The sequence below is a fragment of the Cupressus sempervirens genome, chromosome 1 (genome assembly GCF_028749045.1).
Source record: "Cupressus sempervirens isolate cs-2001-9-10 chromosome 1, ASM2874904v1, whole genome shotgun sequence".
Lineage (NCBI taxonomy): Eukaryota > Viridiplantae > Streptophyta > Pinopsida > Cupressales > Cupressaceae > Cupressus > Cupressus sempervirens.
The window spans coordinates 394,795,568-394,800,592 of record NC_143118.1 but is presented as its reverse complement, the minus strand read 5'-3'; positions in this window follow the sequence as shown (position 1 = coordinate 394,800,592).

Sequence of the window (5,025 nt, the reverse complement as noted above, 5' to 3'; positions counted from 1 at the left end):
CTCGTAGCTCCCTAGATTTTTCCTAGCTCAATTAGGCTTTTCACACATACCAGAATATTCCCACTAGTATTTCAAATCTTTGCCATGTCTTTCTTTACTGCCTTGTTGCCAAACCAATCAGCCACATAGTTTGCCTCCCTATATTCATGACTGACGTGGATGCTATCAAATTTGCCAAGTGTTATATGGATTTCTTCAATGATGTTAGCTATTGTCCATGATGGTTGGAGAGCCCCTTTAATACATCTAATGATGTTATTTGAGTCTCCCTCCAACCATAATTTTTTAACTCCCTTATCCAAAGCTAATTTCACCGTGTGGAGAGCTATACTAGCTTTAACATACTGGTTTTTCTGATGTCCCAATGGATAAGAGAGAGTAGCAATCCCTTCACCATAGCAGTTTCTTATAATACCTCCACATCCCGAAGGACCAGGATTCCCTTTTGCCACACCATCAAAGTTTGCTTTATGCCATCCCTTAGGTGGGAGCTTCCATTTGACCTCCTATCTTTTAAATCTCTTATCCTTTTCCTTCTCCTTTTTCTTACCACCATCTTCAATGTCTCCCCCCCTTTCTAATTTGGTAATTTTCCTTCATATGACTATTGATTTATCCGCCAAAACATAAGTAGGGTCCTCCTTATCTCTAAATATTCTATTGTTTCTTTCCTTCCAAACTCCCCAGCAGAAGTGAGGCAAAGACTAGGTGCTTAAATCCTGCAAATTTGTGCCTTTATACATGTTATTCCATTGATAAAAGAAATCTAGCACCAACTAATGCCAAAATTCTTTGTAATAAGGTCTCAAACTTCCCTGGAATAAGGGAAATGGATAAACACATGATTAACTAACTCCTCTTGATGCTTACACAGAATACATCTATTTGGTATATAGTGGCCTCTCTTCATCAAGTTTTCCAGCGTAAGAATTTTATCTTATAAAACCAACCAGAAAAACATATTAATCTTAGGAGTAAGGCTAGGCACCCAGGCCCTGGCCCAAGGAGGTTTCTGCTTAAGGTCCAAAGAGAATTATATCCCGAAGCAACCAAGTAACAACCATTAGTCTTATCTTCCCATATTAGTTCATCCCTCTTATTATTAAGAATCATTGAGTTTAGCATCAACATTATCGGCTTGAAGTCATTCGAGATAAAAGATAGGTCTCTCCATCCCTGGTCAATTTTATAGTCTCTAACTTTTAATCCAAATTTCCTGATACAAATATTTGCCCAATTACCATAAATAGGATTATTAATTAGAGGACCATGAATCAACTATTTATCATGTCAAAAGAGAATGTCATCACCATTACCCACTTTCCACCCAGCCTTAGCTTTGGCCAGGTCTCTTGCCTTAAGGATACCATTCCAAATGACTGAACCGTTCGATATGTCAACATTATTGAGCAAGAACTTTAGAGAAGGCCTTCTAATATAATTCTCCAGTAAAATATCTCTCCATTCCATCATGCTATTGAAAATGCACCAAATCTGTTTGGGTAGGAGAGCCTTATTGAGAAGTTTTAATTTTCTTATACCAAGACCACCATAGCTCTTAGGGAGGCAAACATTATCCCAAGCCACTAGAGGATATCTTTTACATTCCCCAAGACCAGACCACAAAAAATCTCTCTAGATATTTTCCATTTTATCAGTGAATTTGGCCAGTATCCTAAAGAGGCTCAAGGCGTACATCGGGAGATTCTGAAGAGTGGACTTAACCAAAAGAGATTTACCTGCCTGGCTTAGTGTGGCTCCTTTTCACCCAACCAACTTCTTGCTAAACCTATCAAGAATCCCATTCCAGAAAGAAGTAGGAGGCTTAATTCCCATTGGGAGACCAAGATAGCTAGAAGGTAGCTTACTAATCCCACACCAAAGAATCCTAGCAATCTTTATTTGTCTGTAAACAAGAGTATTGATAAAGAAAATTAAACTCTTCTCCTAGTTAATTAGCTAGCCTGATCCTCTGATATACACATCCAGAAGATCCTTCATCACTTTAGCCTCCTTAACTTAAGCTTCCCCTCCCATAATAGTGTCATCCACAAACTATTGATGAGTAAAATAAACATTCCCAAAAGAGGGCCTAATCCCTCTTAGTCCCCCTTCATATCTTTTCTTCTCAATCAACCTACCAATACACTCAACCATAATAATGAACAAAATAGGAGAGAGAGGGTCACCCTGCCTTAAACCTCTCGAAGGTTTGAAGAAATCAAAGGGAGCCCCATTGACCATAATGGCAAGCGATGAAGTAGAAATAAGTTGAGAAATAAACTTGCGAACATCTTGATCAAAGCAAAAAGCCTGGAGAATAGAACCAAGGAAACTCCAGTCCACTCGGTCATAGGCCTTAGAAAGATCCAGCTTAAGAAGCAAACCTCTCTTTTTCCTGCTTCAAGGGAGTGAATAACTTCATGAACCATCATGATAGAGTCCAAAATCTATCTACTACGGACAAAACTAGTATGTTGATGAGAAATGATCAAAGGAAGAATATTTAGAATTTTGGTTGTTAACACCTTCAAAATGATCTTGTAAAAAGAATTATAGAGACTTATAGGCCTAAATTGCTCCATAGAATCAGTCCCTGGAACTTTGGGAACGAGAACTAGGAAAGTAGAATTAATTTCTTTTAGAAGACTTCTAGCCCCAAAAAATTCTTGAATAGCCTTAACCACATCTTCCATAACCACCTCTCAATAAACCTAAAAAAAGAAAGTTGGAAAGCCATCCAGCCCGGGGCTTTATCAGCTAGCAAAGAAAACAAAGCTTGTTTCACTTCCTAAGATTTAGGAATTGCCCTCAACATTTTATTGTGATGAGGTTGGATAATCTAAGGGAGATAAGACACTGTTTCATTTTGATCCACCATAGATAACATGGGATCCCAAGAAAGAAGAGAAGAGAAAAAAAGAAACAGCTTTAGCAAAAATATCATTCTCCCTAGTCAAAAGCCTGCCCCTTTTTAATTCGTGAAATCCTGTTATTAGCTCTATGCTTTAGAGTGGAGAGGTGAAAAAACCTAGTGTTCTGATCACCCTCTTTAAGCCAATTAATTCTTGATCTCTATTTCCAAAATTTCTCTTCTTTACTTATAATATTATGCAAATTAGTAAGAATAGACATTTCAATATTCCTATTCTGATCATTATACCCATCTTGTTGAATTAAATCCTAAATTGAGCTAAGCTTATCTAGAATCTCCTCTTTCTCCTGAAAGATATGGCCAAAATCCATCTTGTTCCAGATTTTAATCATCTGTTTCACATTACTCAACTTCTTAGCAATTCTAAACATAATAGTTCCTTCCACTTCCATACTCCACCAGTAGGATATCCAATTCAATAGATCTATATGAGAAATCCACATCTTTTCAAATCAAAAAGGATAATTCCTCCCGAGCTCAAGAGAAACAACCGAGAGAGATATGGGGGAGTGATCTGACCCTACTCTAGGGAGAAGGGAAAGCTTGCAAGAGAAAGACTTCAACCAATTCAGAGAGATGAGAGTTCTATTCAATCTAATCTGAATACACTCACTCCCAATTCTTTTATTGGACCAAGTGTAGACTCCACCCAAGAGATCAATATCCAAAAGAGCCAAGCTATTTATGAAATTAGAAAGATCCAAATTACTTTCCAAATTTGGGGCCAAACCTCCTAATTTTTCCTCATCAGTGAGTGGAGTATTGAAATCCCCCATAATAATACCTTTATTGAGATTATTGTTCTGGATCATAGCCCCAAGCTTAGTCCAATAATTCTTCATTTCCCTTTTAGTATTTGGGTCATAGACATTCAAAAGAAACCAAGAATCATTGGTATTCATATGAAACACTTTACATAAAAGAGTATTGCCTTCATTATACAAGGGAGTAACTTTAAACTGTTTATTATTAAAAAGAGTAAGCAAACCTCCTGACACCCCCTTAGAATTTGTGGCCTCACCAACCATATTATTACTGAAGGAGATCTTACCCAATGCCGCCTTCATTTTTGTCTCTTGAATCAACATTATATCAGGTCTTTGATCTCTTATCATATTCCAGAGAACTTCTTGTTTATGGACCCCATTTAGTCTCCTAATATTCCAAGATATTATCTTCATTTCTGATTAGTAGAACACTCCAAGATGGTTTGTTGGCTCCCATCCACCAAATTCCTTCTGGCATCCTCTTGCAAGACTTGGTTTGCATTCTTCCTACTTGGTGTCTTTGGCCTGACTCCCACATCCGATTTACCATGGCTCTTGGTCTATGTTGGTGAAACCAGGGAGGGGTCCCTACTATTCTTCTTTTTAGTCTTTAAGTGATTTCTTTTATTTTCCTCCAACCATTCATCTATCCTTACCTTCTTATCAGGAGAAGAAAAGTTAACCATATTCCCAAATCTCTCTTCCAAATTACAAGAAATAGATTGATCCTTCTAAAGAGATGAAGGAATCTCCATGATTCCCTACTACTTTTGAATACCCTTCCCAGACTCCATTTTCTCTTGATTTTCCCACACTGCCTCCACTTCCTTATTCAAAACTTGTTCCTCCTTTCTCTCCAAATGAAGTGGTAACTTGTTGAATTCTTGTAGTTGAAATTCATTCTGAATCCTATCCTCATGAGTTGTAGCTTTTAAGTTATCCTTATTCAAACCTACAACACCCCCTGGTAACCCACTTTCCTAAGGTCCATCCATCACTAAATTTACTGAAATATCTTTCTCGATGATTTGGGAACTAGGCTACTTTGTTGGGATATCCACCTCTTTCACCTTGAAAAATCCAGATATCTTAACTGGGACTTCCACTTCTGTGATCTTAGAGCTAGGCAAAAATGGTCCATCCATCTCTAAATTTGCTGGAATATCCTTCTCGATGATCTAGGAACCAGGTTGCTTTGCTGGGATATCCACCTCTTTGTCCTCAAAAGATCTAGGTATCTTAACTGAGAGTTCCATCTCTGTGTTCTTAGGACCAAATAAAACTAGAACCACTTCCTTATCAACCTTTGATCCATTTTGGTCT